The 15,069-nt window shown below is 44.6% G+C and overlaps 1 protein-coding gene and 1 long non-coding RNA gene across 8 annotated transcripts in view; one reads left to right on the forward strand and one right to left on the reverse strand.

Moving 5' to 3' along the window:
• Positions 1–12,314, reverse strand: part of KLF12 (Kruppel like factor 12) — a 251,878-nt gene extending 239,564 nt beyond the window's left edge. For 2 of the 6 annotated variants that reach the window (XM_037378167.1, XM_037378161.1), the window contains exon 1: positions 12,086–12,314. The gene's annotated coding sequence lies outside the window, so the exon portion shown is untranslated. Of the gene's footprint in view, positions 1–9,988; positions 10,633–10,683; positions 10,907–11,882; positions 11,906–12,085 lie in introns of those variants that run through there. The other 4 variants (XM_037378163.1, XM_037378162.1, XM_037378164.1 and 1 more) reach the window with 4 other exon arrangements.
• Positions 10,913–15,069, forward strand: part of LOC119143672 — a 31,764-nt gene continuing 27,607 nt past the window's right edge. Inside the window, exons 1-2 of one of the 2 annotated variants that reach the window (XR_005102763.1) lie at positions 10,913–11,244; positions 11,809–11,858. This is a non-coding gene — a long non-coding RNA (uncharacterized LOC119143672). Of the gene's footprint in view, positions 11,245–11,472; positions 11,859–15,069 lie in introns of those variants that run through there. The other variant, XR_005102762.1, reaches the window with a different exon arrangement.

Raw genomic sequence — 15,069 nt, forward strand, 5'->3', positions numbered from 1 at the left:
TTTGTCAGGAGGAGCAACTGGAACAAATGCTTGGACTGTAGCAATTGACTGGAGGTCAACTGGATTTTAGAAAGGTCACATTTCCCCACAGACCAATTAGTTTTGCAGCACTGTTGTATGAGATGGGTCTAAAATTAGATTTACAATATATTTCACTTTCCATTTTTTTGAAACACAGGTAAGTAAATCCCTGTGTGGACTTCTCTCAAGAGCATAAGGAAATTCTTTTGGCCGAGACTCTCCATCATGCCTGGATGTATTTCTAGTGCTCTTTACCTGGCTCACTTTCCTCTTGTGCAGCCTGAAGCATTAATAAAACCTCTCTTCTGACTACTGCTTTTCACTCTTCTGACTTCCTACACAGGGCTACTCTGCACAATGGCCCTTGTTCCCAGCCCTGATCCTTCTCACAGGATCTGGACTAGTCACGTCAACTTGCAAAAAAGAGTGACACAGCCAACAAACTTACTTTTCCTTCTCTGAGGAGGAGGAAGGCAATTACATTTCCAACTGTACTATTCTTTTGTAACTCTGCATTCTACATCATTTTGCCTGGCACCATAAGAAATACAAGTAGAAATGGAGCTATAATGCTGAACAAAACTATACAATGAAAAAGCTGGCAAAAGAAAATAATTATTGCTTTGGCCTTTAGTGCTGTTTTGAGACATCAGGGACAAGGCAAAGAAAAAAAAAAAGGATAAAGGCCCATCTTTAGTTTGGTTTCCTTATAAAATACAGGTACCTTTGATTACAGTTTTAAAGTCAGAATATGTAGAAATTAAGCTTTATTTACATAATCATATCTCCTTGACAAGACTGATGAAACAGAGCACTACATTAAGCATGGAAAGGCAGCCTCCAAAAAGGATGAAATAATTGCGGGGAAGAGCTCCAGTTTGTTCAAGTACCAGTACGGCTTCAATGATAAGATCACTGTGAAATAGCACAACTTCCAAGCTGAGCACAGCTCAGCAGAATTACCTGGTACTCTTGCTCTTTTAAGACTAGTATGGATTAATGAGCAGCAGTTACAGGGGGTAAAAAAAAAAAAAATAAATAAATGGAGTAGCAAGTAACAGCATTATTAAATTTGAAATTAGCCCAGAAAAACATAGAAAGAAAAAACATGAACAAGCCAAGAGACAGAAAGGTCTGAGAAGTGCAGCACAAGGTAAGCACGCCAAACATTAAGCCTCGGCAATTCTGCTCAGCAGGTACCACTCCAACAGTGCTCCAAAACCTGTCTGGTAAAGAAACGGCTTTTATTCTGTAATATTATTATGTGTACTAAAGGAAAAAGCTGACTCTTATTTAAATCATTCAAAATTACATTTGAAATTATGGAACCAATTTATATGCCTTCTTTCACCAAGGTTCAATCAGTACTCATTTGCTGTTGGAATTTTCTTTGAAACTATTAACTGATAAAAATCAGATTAAACAAAACTGAAATGTAGTAAACTAATAAATAAGTGCATAATAGAAAATTCTGTTTCTCACAACTTATTCAACCACCAATAACAGACCAATAACTAGCTCATTCAGAAGTTGAAAAATCTACCAGGAACAAAAGAAACTAGGTAAATGTGGTTTTCTCTTCCAATTTTTTTATATAAACAATGTGTTGAAGGGTGATCTCTAAAATTCTCAAGGATATTTTAAACTGAAAATATGAGTTTCTATTAATAATCAAGTGTTATTTTTCCTTTATTTTATATAAAAGTTTGTTTTAAACACAAATACCTTTTAATGATTTTTAAAGTAACGCAGCACATTAAAAATAAATCAAAACATTAATAAATATAATTTAAATATTTTCTACGGTTTATATGGGTTCCAATTTCTATCTAAGTATAGCTGACAAAGTCAATATCAAATAAAACCATCTAGTAAATAAGTCATATTGCAATATTAAACATGCAAAAATTAAAACTCAGGAAATTATCATTAACTCCACAAGCTTCTTATATATAGGTATGCATACAATGCATTCTCTTGGTTAAAAATCTGAATATACCCTGTACAATGACTATTTTGTCTGCTGCTATCAGTAACTAAATGTCACTTACCCGACTGACATCACTGGGAACAGAAAAATCAGTAAGAACTGCAGAAACCAACCAAGATTTAAACTGATTGTTTAAATCAAGTTTCCCTGCCCGCCACTTTAAAGTCAAATTGATTTAAATCAATTCACCCTCTTCCAACAGCCACAAATTAAAACACTGTTCAATTATACAAACTCTGAAAATGAAGACAGAGAAGGAATTGATAGGTGACTGGTAGACCACTCACTTAAGAGACAGAGGTATAACAAGGTTAAGTGGCTGAAAGCCAAATATATGGATAAATTCAGGGTACAAATAACACAGAGATAAGTGTAATTATAACCACTGGAACAGCTTACCAAAGACAACAGTTGATTCCCCATCATATGAAGGTTTTTCACATTACAACTGTATATTTACAAAATGTTCTAGCTCTAGGAGACCATGCATGCTTCACGCAGGCCAAGGTGATACTCTATTGATGGCATTATTTAAACTGAATTAATGACCATAATGGTCTTTTCTGATCTTCACATCAATGAATCTACAATTTGACCCCATGCTGAGTTCTTTATTTCTTCTCACTTCACCAGGTCCTGCCCCCACTGAGTATAACTTCATTTGACTTTACACGATGTTCCTTCTGCTACCCACTTAAATGCCACAACCAACTAAAGAACCAGCCATCATCTGAAAACATACTTCGTGGTGGCACTGAACTTGAAATGCAGCTTCAATCTTCAATTAAGACCTCAAATGCACACTTTTCAAAGCCTTTTCACTAAGTCATTGAAGACTTAAACTGTATTTTACACGCTGCTCTATGGGGGGTACCTAACATGTTCTTTAGCCTACAACACAGGGAATTAAATCCCCCTCTCAACACGGGACTTCATGTTTAGGCAGAAGATGGCTGTACAGAGAGCTATCAAAGCCTGCATCAGCCCCAAGAGCAAGGATGACAGTTTTAAAGCAGAACAGCCCAGAGGTACTCCTAAACCACTGAACTAAGAGCCCCGTTTCACTCTGGAAGCCTCGTACTAGACAGGTCTCCCAAATACAGGGTTCATATTACAAACCGTGAGAACAAACTGAATTCAGCATTTGTGGCTAAATTCAAATTTGTTCAACCAGGCAGAAATCCTAAAAAGTCTTTGCAGCTTACATGTTGGTTAAATGCGGCTTTGTGGCTTCGCATCTTCTACGGCACTTGCAGCACTGTCAAGATGCTTTTAGGACACAATTCCCGTACTTGACATGGTTCCCAATCCTCAAGCTTCGTAAAAGCTGTGGTCTAGTCATGCAACTTTTAAACTGCAAACACTATAATGTCTGACAAACGCTGACAGGAATTACTGGTTTAGATCGTATCAAATGATTGCTGTAGCATGTGTCTGATTTCTGCTCCCTCCTATAAAAATTACTTTTACAGATTCTTTGACATAGATAAAAATCCTTGGGTTTACTGAATTAGTTTTAACATTGTGTAAAGGCCACTGGCTTCTTCAGTTGGATGGGTTGAAAAGCACAACAGTACAAGAAGAAACGTTTTCAAGAAAAAACAGGTGCAGGAAGGGGAAGAGTAGTTGAAGTTGCTACACTTTTCGTAAAAATGAAGGCAGCTTTAGAATAATCTAGGATCCATAAAATGTGCATGGAAACAACGAATAAAGAAGCTTTTTAATGACAAGCCACTCTCCATTCAGGTCATTAGCAGGAGGGTTACTGCAAAAGCAAGAGGATGTCTGAGAACAGCACTCCTCACCCAAAAAGAGGCAGGGCAGCGCTGCTGGCAAGAGGCATAAGGCAGCACAATAGCTAAACGCACAGGGATGGGACCGTGCAACATCCACTGCAGTCAGAATTCATCACAAGAAGAAACCTTCTCCTTTTCCTTTAAGTCCTCTTTTTCTTTCTTTTCTTTCTTTCTTTTTTTTTTTTTTTTTTTAAGGCAAGGAAAAAGACGCGTTAATGAAAGCCATGCATGCATGGAACTTCAATAATATTTAATGGGAAGGATCTGCAGGTACAAGTATTTTTTATTTCTGCTGATGGACTTCAGGCTATGCCCACAGAAGGACTTGGGTACCAAACCGCTAAGCTCCTATTGCTGTCCCTACTGTAGGAAAACACAGCCTAGCTAGGGGTGCATGCTCTCACAACACACAGGGTTAAACACCAAGTAACGAAAGCCACGAGAAAAGCCCACAGAAACTGCTATTCCCTCATCATCATCACCAAATCCTGCAGGGCCAGGAATGCTTCTCCCAGGATTTCAGCACAGCAGGTCACCTCTCACCTATCTTTAAACAAGTACAGTGCACGCATCTACATACGAGCTAAATATCTGAGATTTCCTCTACTGTCAGCCAACAGAGAGTTTTTCTGATGGTCTTTTGACCACAAGAATGATTCTGGTGTCGTGATTTTAGTACACGCCTCTGAGGCAAGGATGAGCCAGGCTCCTTTTCTGGGGAAAGGAATGGACTTTATTCAAGCTATCCACCAGAACTGACTTAAGCAAGTGTCTGTGATTGCTATGCATAGACTCAAGCCTCCCATCCCCACCCAGCCCACATGCTTCTTTAGCATTGCAATGAAGAAGAAATATTGTCTTCCTAAATCCAGCAATATGGGAAATCTAAAGGAGAGCACATCTCCAGTAAGCACAAAATAAATCTATCTTGGATACTAGCAGGGATGTAAAGAAGAAGGGGAAAAAAAAAAAAGAAAAAAAAAAAGAAAAAAAAAAAGTACTGAATCTCATTATATTTTTCAATTTCCGCTATGTTTATATTTAGTTGTTTGATGTGACTATTGTAAACTTTATCCCAATAGCCACAACCAAAAATTACAAACCTATCACCCTCTCAAGACAGAAGGTCCATATTAATCAATACATACTCTTTAGACAAATATCAAAGACATTTTAGCAAAACATTGATTTAGCTGAATATAGATCTGGAAAGTAAAAGTGAAAATGGTAACACTTTTTGAGATAGCAGCCACCAAATCTGCCTGCTAGCTAGACTGAGTTTGCATGCTTTCCCTTTCCCTTTCAGAAGGGGAAAAATAACACACGCAGTTGATTTTTTTTCTTACAAAATTCTGCAGGGCACTGTCTATACAGAAGATTTCCTTGGTTAGATGGAACCTGTGAATAATTAAGTCGTCTTGTAACTGTTACAGATCTATAGAAACTGGAAAGGAATGTTTTTCCCCACCTTTGTGGTTTTTTAGTTTTGGTTTGTTGGTTTTTGTGTTGTATTTTTTTTTTAATGGAAAACTTCATTTCCCTCATTTTTTGCAACTGAAAGATTTGCTGAAAAAGAAACTGGAAGAGATCCAACTACTGTCCAACACTTAAAGAGATTTTAAAGTGTCATCAATCACAGCTCTTTACATGCTCTTGTAGAGCACTGCCAATCCATACTTGAAGAATAACTAAAAACTGTTTTAGGCCAGTACTTCACACTCAAAATAAAGACAGATTAAAAAAAAAAAAGAAGAAAAAAAAAAAAAGAGTATTTCCATATCATTCTGATATCAGGACACATCAAGACAACAGTCACAGTTACTCTTTAAAATTCATGTTACAAATTTCTAATATTGCATCATTCCATTTCACAAACTTCAATCATTTCAGCTGAAATTCTCAGCGACCGCTTCTGCAAAATCTGATTTCAAAGTTTTGGAGACCACACCGGTCACTTCTGACAATTTTAGTAGCAGACAAAAAAGTAAAACATAATTCAGAACATTTTGTTTGGAAAGGTTCTTCCCCAGGGATCCACAGAAAAGACAGAAACTTCTGGGGTTAGATATTTGCCTTTACCCATGTCAATGCCAGTCTGGCAAGACTTGAAGAAAATACCTGAGAATAACAGTTCACCCATGCTCAGGAGAGTTTCCAGAGCTCGCTGGTAGCACCTCCAACTCTGCTAACGGACCTGAACTTCTTTCCAGCTGGCCTGAGCTCTCTTCACATCCCCTGCACCGACCTGTCCAGCCCGCATCACACTGTGCTTCCCGCATTGCCATCAGGGACCTGTAAGGCTCCTGAAAAAGAGATGCAACACCACTACCAGCAAAGCCCTTCTTGGCCAAGGCAGAGAAAGAGAAACCATTTCGATATAGTCAGCAGGAGGATCAGCATTAGTATGCACAACCTTGTAGTCTTTGCAGCTCCGACCACTAGACAACACCCCACACTAATTAGGAATTAGGGTCACTGCTTACCACCTTACACAGAGGGTAACAAAGTGGTTGTTCTAGGTGACATCTGACAAAACTGAGACCAGAACTCAGGTCTCCTGACATGATACATCATCTGATTAATTATCCCCTTTGCAGCACTGATGTCCAAGGTCACGCATTTGATTGTTCCACGTTTAAACAACGAGAACACGCTCACCCCACAGCCAGGAACAAAGCTCAGGATTTTTGAGTCCCATCATTACTCTGCTATGTAGCAAATACTGTGCCAGCCATTAGCAAAGAGCGCATTTCATTCCGGTCCTGGAGGCTGGTTCACAGAGAGGACAAAAGCTTGCTACTGCTAACCAGACATTCCTTAACTCAAGTGGTGCTGGTCTGCACTGCAGCTCCAAGGCCTGCCAACATCAGTGCTACCAGCAAGCCGCAAGAGGATAAACATCATTGCACATGAGGGCATTTGTTTCAAGGGGAGGGGGGAATACTCTATCAACAAATAAACAAACCAGGAGATTAAAAAAAATAAAATACAGACATTGCTTGGACTGCATTCAGAGGGTAGGATATGCCACTGTGCAATGGTCTTGGCAAACTTTATTCAGTATGACTGAGCATATACTTTTAATAGTCTTTAATCACGGGATCTCCCTTGACCCTCACACACACAATTTTAGTTCTGATATGCCTTAGCTTTTTCATCTTTGTGATTTCACTGAACTTGAAAAATATTCTAAAAGAGGGGGGAAAAAAAAAAAAGGAATAATCAGCAAGCCAACACCTAGACAAGTCCTACCCTCGTACCTGCAGCTTAAGGAGCAGCACTGACACAAGAGCTGATGTGCACAGATGTGGAATACATGAAGAAACGTTGTCAGTATGAAGCATACAGTCCCTGAATATATTTCATGTGACTTCATATATTGACTCCCAAGTTTTAACATACATTTCAGTTGAGAAACACTGGGATGGCTCATGCTACCATCCCTTCCCAAAAATGCAGGAAATGACAGAAATAGTTATAGGACCAAGGCACACCATAATTTAAAGTTGTCTTCTCCAAATCAAAACACATCACTCTACTGTAGACATAAATGCATAAAATATTTGTATATTATAATTTGATTTTGGTTTAGACCAAAGTCTAGACCACATTTTCTGATTAATACCATAAGAATACTTGAGAGTCCACACAAGCTCAGTGTTACATACAGTGTAGACATAATGACTTTTTGGCAATGCCACATTATTTTTTTTTCTCCCTTCTGTCTCTCCATATTATTTTAAGAATTCTCTGACAGCAAAAGGTAAATAAAACTAATTAAAGAATACTCTACCACTTTTGTATTGTAGTTACTGCTTGGGAACAAACACGAGTGCATACACTCAGAATAAACTTCAAACATACCAGTCACACCAAACTTTATAAAAACACAGGAAAGCTCACGGATTTTAGGGCACCAAGTCTAAGCAGACCTTCTGCACGGAAAGAGCTTCCAAATGCCAACACCAATTTTTGCTTTCTGAAAATATACACCAATAAACCAAACTAGTGCACAACTATTCTCACATTGGTTCTTTGCAACAGTGCCATAGTCAACGCTCTAGTCAAGTCTGTCAACCTAGCTCTATGCCTAGCTATAAACTAATACAATCATTTTGACACTGAATCCTCAAATGTAACACTTGGTTGGGGTTTTTTTGTATTTAGTACCAACTTCAAAAAAAAAATATCATTCATTCAGTAAAAGCAAGAGGACTGTCTAAAGTTCAGTTGTTGAACACAGGGTAAGGTTACATGGAGCTTTTTCCACTGATGAACAATGTTCAAAGTGTCCTTAGTACTACAGTGCAAAAGTATTTCTCTTTTCTAGCATAAGCATGTATTTAATTTTTAAAAAATTAATGTCTTTTTCACTGCACAGGGAGCGTAGTCATTTCATGCTTTCATGTTTGCACTTCCAAAACTCAAAATCTGTCTTACAGATACAGCACACCTTGCACAGAAAGAAAAGAACAGCCACAGCCTGACTGCTCAATACTTTTCTTTACATCTCACTTTGAAACAGCATACTCATTGTATGTTTCCCTCTTAGCCTGGGAAAGTGAGCATGCTTGTGTTTGCAGCTCCTCCTCTTTCAAAGACGCACAGCTGCAGCTGTAGTAAACAACCACTAGTCAAGAGCTGAGAAGGTCAAAGTCTCAGTGCTGCATCCATTTCAGCTTTTCTAAAAATGAAATTTCCATTTCAATGAATTAATTTTTTTGTTTCATTTTGTAGTTACGTCAAGGAAAGGCACACCACAGTCATGCTCCAACAAAATAAATGAAGCCACAATACTTAAAAGCCACAAGCAAAACACTTCAATAAAAATATTTCACTAGCTTTATTAATATACAAACACCTCATTCAGTGTCTGATAGTTTACTTGATTTAAAGACTTGGTCAAAACCCACCTGTTACACAATGCAAATGACACTGACTGAAGGAACGAGCAAGGAGGCTGACCAACCTGAAACGTGGCGCCAATGGGTGCACAAGGCTCACAAAGGTGATCCAGCAGCCTGAAGCACAGAGGCTACAGTTTTGAGAAGGCTAGCATAAGCGGATATCGTCCACCCAGCAATAAGAAAAGGCACACGCCTTCCCTTTGAACCACCCAAAAATTAAACAATAGAACACTTTTCTAGAGCTGAAACCTGCACCGAATCACAGAGCTTTGGCAATCCCACAGCGCAGCAGAGAGCTCCCCAAGCACCTGGGAGAGGCACTGGCCATTTCCCTCAAAAACATGGCCTGTATTTCTATTTGGATATGGTGGGTACTGTCACACACCACCTTGGTTTGGGTGAAGAGAAAGACAGTTGCTATCATGGGGCTCTGCAGCCCAAGCCCTTCACTGACCCCAGTCCACCACCTCCTGGGGGAAGAGCAGCTGGTTTACCCCACTGCATTTCAGCCTCCCCTTGGCCGAAGTAAAACTCTGCTCACGCATGTTCAGGTCTGGCCCATCCCAACAGAAACAGCTGGCAAAGAACTCTGCTATTAGCCTGTCCTGGAATCTTCAAGTTTATTTTTAAAAGTTGTTACACACAATCTTCTTGGGTTCTCAGGGGCCCTTCCAGCAAAGATTTTTCTACAAGAGAACGCAGGAAGGCCTGGAAATATTAAGTATTGCTGGGGAAAAAAAATAATTAGAAATACCTCATTTCCCATCCCCCTTCCTTACATGTCTGGTATTACCTCACTATCAGATGCAGAGACCAAACTATCTCCCACATCCTAAACTCCTTCCCAGCCAGCCCCTCCAGCATACATGCAATCACTCATCAAACGCCCCATGGCATACCTCCTCCTCAAAAAGCCTCTTTATTCCCACAGCTGGGGGATAAAAGAAAAAAAAATATGTTTTTTCACAGCCCTCCTTCTTTAAACGCTACTGACTCCTCCATGAACTTGGGGGGGGGGGGGGGGGGGGGAGGGGAGGGGGGAGCGCAAGCCACCTTGTAAAGCTGCCGGTATCCTAATGACAAGATTTGCCTAAAGAAAGGTGCTCCCACACTGCCCTCCCCGACACCACCACACACCCCCCACCCCCCCCGAGTTCCAGGTACCAGACACAAGAAAAGAAAGGAGGGAGAAAAATAATAAAAGGGGAAAGAAAAAAAAAAAAAAAAAAAAAGAGAGAGAGAGAAAAAAAAAAAAAAAAAAAGAAGGAAAATACCACCACTGTTGTTCCGGATGCAGCAGGGGCAAGCGGGTAGGTGTGCTGGCCCGGGGAGGGGTGCGCATGGGTGCTGCTCCCCAGCCACCAAGGGGGTGATGTCATCCCACCAGGCTCCAGCCTGGGCACCTGCCGGCAGCATAGCGGTGGCAGCTCCGACCGGCTGCCAAAGCCTCAAGCGGCACAGGGAGGGGAAAAAAATAAAAAGCATTAAAAAAAAAAAAAAAATCCACATGCAACGTTTCCTTCACTATCTGTGGTCGGTTTGTGTCGATAGGTGACATGCAAGCTTGCAGGCAACGGTTTCAAGTTGATTACGTCCCGCTTGAAAGATATTCCCCCTCCCCCAGCACAAATACATTTAAAAAAAAAAGCAGACTCGGTTTATGCAGCATTACGTCATTAATAAAATGCTCCTATCGCCCCATCTGTGACCTATTCGGCACAGTTACTAATCCCACGCTAAGACCACTTTGCTGTTCCTGTACATTTCAGAGTTGTAGACCAACCAGAAAGCAGAAAATGGAGCCCATATGCCAGCGCTATATAAAGCAGCCTCACAAAGTTGCAGCGAATATGTACCTGCCGTGCAAGACAAAAAGGGGAAAGCAAAAAAAACCCAAACAAATGAGGGGAGAAGGATACCATTTATTTCCTGACAGATAAATTGAAAAAAAATGAATTGGTTTACTTACTTATTCAAGGGGAGGGAGAGTGCCAAAAGCTAGCAGGATTTCACAAGCTTGATATAAAACCCGATGCAAGTGAACTTCTCTTTGGTGCCTCCTATCAAACTGCTCGTACCTGCTCCTTAAGCGCGTAAACCATCCTATTCTCCACAGAAGCCCGTTTGCAGGAGGGAACACCACGCCAAGATCCAGAAAAAAACCCCACTGTCTGGAGCGGAGCATCACATCGCTGCAAACCGGGGGGGGGCAGAATACAAAATAACCCATCTGGTTGCTCCTAAATAACCCATCTGGTTGCTCCCATCCGCCTCCCCCAAAACCCTGTGGTGAGGGATTTTGGGGGAGGCGGGCAGGAGCCCAGATTTCCTCCCCGTGCGCCTCCCTGGCGCACCAGCAGCAGAAGGCTCCGGTGGGCTTCGCGGGGGGATGCCATGGGGCACGCATCGCCCGCGGCCTCCGGGCACACGCTTTTAACGCAAATACCAGCGGTTTGCTCCCCAGGCAACGCCAGCCGACTTCTGAAAGAGCAAGGATTTATTTTATAGAAGATAATTATCTTTGTAGAAGGTAATATAGCGTTACACTCCGATTTTTATTCTCCCCCTCCTACAGCGTTACACTCCGGGTTTTTTTCCCCCGTACAGCGTTACACGCCCTTTTTTCTTTTTTTAATACTTTCAAAAATATTTTTTTTAGTATTTATTTTATATATTATTTTTTCCCCACCCCCCACCGGCGCCGGGGCACGGCGGCCGCCCGCACCCCCGCCCGGGGACGGCAGCACAAAGGGCCGGGCGCTCCAGCCCATCACTCCTCCCTTAGCGCTTTTTATTTTTTCCCCCGCTTTTTTCACCACCCCACAGCTTCAGCGGGAAAGTTGAGGGAAAAGTTCGAGCCGGCGGCGGGGGCGGCCCCCAGCACCCAGCAGACACAGAGCCCCCCCCCGGCATCGCTGCCGCCGGGGCACCGGGAGGGCGGGAGGGAGGGAGGGCACCGCCGTTAACCCCCGGCTCGCCCCGGCGGCGGAGCCCGCTCCGGCGTCGCTGGGGGAAGGGGAGGGCGCCCTGCCCCCGCTTTGCTTTAGGATTATTTAACTTCAGCATAAGGAGCGATTTATTTTTTTTTTAATAGCTGACTGGGACAGCAGCCGCCAAACCCACAGACGTTAGCCGTTTATCCTGGTAAGAAAGGGAATCGGCACAGACCTGAGCAGCAGCGGAGAGCAGGAGGAACTGTTTCCTTCCCCTGACACAGGGTCCCCGCTCCCTGCTGCCCGTCCGCCCGCCCCGCGCTGCCCGGGCACCGCCGCACGCTCGCTCGCACAGGGCACCGGCGGCCGGGCTCGCCGCCGTCCCCGGGAAATGAATGGGGGCAGCCCGGGGAACCGCGGCGCTCGCCGCCGACTTACCCGCGTCACATGATGAGCCGGGGGCAGGGTGGGCCGGGGGTGGAGGCTCCCGGCGCCGCCTCGCCTCACGGTGGGGTCGCCGCCGCGACAGCCCCGCCGGCCGCTCAGACAAAGGGCCCGGTCCGGACCGGTGTCCCCCTCCCCAGCTCCCGGCCCCTGCTCCGGCCGCGGCGGGCGCCGGTGGCGTCGCTGGCATGCGGCGCGTCCCCGCCCCCACCGGCAGCCGGGCGGGGGGAGGGGAGGGGCCGCGCCCCCGCCCCCCGGCCGCCCCGGCGCCCGGTGCGCCGCCCGCCCCGCCCCGCCCCGCCCCGCCCCGGAGGGGTGGGGACGGGAACGCCCGGCCCCGGCGAGGCAGGGCGGCGGGGCGCAGAGGGGAGGCGCGGGGCGGTGGGGCCTCCGGGGGCGCTGCGGGGAGGGGCAGGGCGGGCCGGCAGCGGGGGCGCCGGGGGGCGGCCCGGGGCGGGACAGGTTAACGGGGCGCCGAGGGAGGCTCGGCGAGGGGCGGGCCGATGGGGGAGGCCCGGAGGGGGCACGGGGCAGAGCGGGCGCTGAGGGGCGGCCCGGGGGGCGGGGCGCTGGGGGCGCTGCGGGGAGCCCCGGGGGGCGCGGACACACGGGGCGCGGTGGTGCCACTGAGGGGCCGCCGGGGGGGACGTGGCGTCGACGACACTGACGGGCGTCCCGGGGGGGGGGGGGGGGGGGAGAACCGCGCCCGGGGCGCTGAGGGGAGGCGCGGGGCGCCCCGGGGAGGGGGGAGCGAGGGGCGGGCGGCGCCGTCCTAGGGCGGCGGGGCGCGGGAGGCCGAGCGGCGGGGGCGGCCTGCGCGCAGCTGCGGATCCGGGCTGGCCGCGCCGGGCCTGGCAGCTACCTGGCGGGGCTGAGCGCCGCCAACCCTGCGCGGCTGGGCTGGGCTGGGCTGGGCCGGGCCGGGCCGGGCTGTTAGTTCTGCACACAGACACTGCAGCTTGCGGGGAGTCGGTGAGGTGGTATTTTGGGGTGGAGGTCAGCGCGTGTGGCTGAGTTGCGCCTCTGCAAACGGAGAACTCCCTTTATGGGGAGATACTTCACGCGTAGGGGCTGCGAGATACGAGGTTGTAAAGGCTTTAATAACAACGTACAGAAAAACATGTTACAAATTCTTAAAGTTTGTTAAAAACATCAACTGTTCTACACAGTTGTTTTTAGAGAAGAACTTTTAAAACTTTCGGAACAAAAAGATAAATCCTGAGAGCTGGCATTCAAGAAGGAAATCTGTTTTCTTTCAAAAGCATTCTTATACGTATGTGTTCACACTGTAAAATATTTTGGTGGGAAGGTCCTGTGTCAAAGCTATTACAGATTACCTCGGGATTCCCCTGCCTTGGAGAGCCACTTGTTAACCTAAAGCTGATGTGGCTCCTTTCTGCCTCCTCCGCTATGGTTCATGTTCCATGCCGGAGTGCAGGTAAGCTTTGACCAGTCCTGGCTGCTAAGACAGTTTCTGGGCAATGTTCGAAGGGGATTCAATTTAAGCAAGCTTAGTAGACTTGTGAATAGTCAGGGTGCCATGCTGGACCCTGGCAAAAGCTGTGGTCAGAGCAGGTAGGAAATGTGAAGTTCTTCATGTGTCCCCACCCCTCGTCCTCCTCAAATTCAAGCTCAGCTCAGCTGCTCCAGAGGATCCCATTCATAACAATATTATTTGGTAAATAAAGTGCAAAAAGAGGGATGCCTTGCCTAGTATGTTGGGCCAGGGTGTGAGTGTGTTTGTAAAAGCCTGTATAGCTAGCGTATTTGCACAGAAAGCCAGGCTGAGCTCAGGTAAATAATTACTGCTAAAATGCTATTACTTTCGGTAAATACAAACTAATGTTTGCTGCTCCACGTACTATTTACCGAGGAAGCCAAAAGAACCAGAACTGATGCTTGTTTCCTTAGAGGATTTCAATGCAACTGCCTGAAATACATCGATGCATTGCTTCGTATGTTCTCGCTGTAAATGGTCCTCTGCCACCTTTTGGCATAAACAGTTTAGGTAATATAACCCCCTCACTATTTGTCCCTGCATCTTACCTCTATTTCCACAAGGTTAAAAAAAAAGAAAAAAAAAAAAGGCAGAATAGCAAATAAACGTTAAAATGGATATAAACAAAAGTCTACCTCACAGTCTATGTAAATATATGCCTGCACAAGCTATAAAGGGGATTAGGCACAATTTGCTATTATAATTTTGCCTCTAGTGTAATAATTTCCTTTCAACAAAAGTGAGCACAGAGTTAAAATACAGTCTAATGAACCAAGCAACGCATTTCCTCATGTTATTACTATAGATACAGAACCAGTTCCAACAACTGTAAGTTTCATACGTGATTCATGGAATTTTCAGAAGATTTTACCCAAGTCAAAAGTTAACGTTGTAACACTTCTTTTAAACGATAAAATATGCAATCCCATTGGAAGCAGGCTGCTGTAGACCACCACTGGAAACATTCCCTGAATAGATGTGTAGCATATATTCAGATTTATCAATAACAAATAAGAGTATTAATATTCATCCCTCTTAACCACTTGGAACAGGGAGCAACGATTTCCTAGCACCGAGTGTTCTGCAGAGAAAAACTGGTTTCTACCTACAGAGGTTAAAGGATTAATGAATACTTGGCACATGAAAAATTAATAGTGATAGCAGGAAGAAGATTGCATGTAGAGAGTGTGATAAGGTGCGTAACAGAGAAACATCATGTTACACAGGTTGCCGTGCCCCGAGAAGCAGACGAAGCTCATTTCCATTGAATTACAGATAAAATGTTTAAAACCATCAATATTTATTTTGTCATACTTCGAAATATTTTATTCATTTACCTACTATATCTAAGGAATAATCTAGAAGAGGGGTTGGCTGACTGACATTTGGTGATAAAAATTGTTCTCCATGAGCTTCATTATGTGCTATGTTGGCTGTTTACATGGTCTATTGCCTGCTACTAAGAACTATTACCCACATG

This window comes from Falco rusticolus, chromosome 2, assembly GCF_015220075.1.
Source record: "Falco rusticolus isolate bFalRus1 chromosome 2, bFalRus1.pri, whole genome shotgun sequence".
NCBI classification, from domain to species: Eukaryota; Metazoa; Chordata; class Aves; order Falconiformes; family Falconidae; genus Falco; species Falco rusticolus.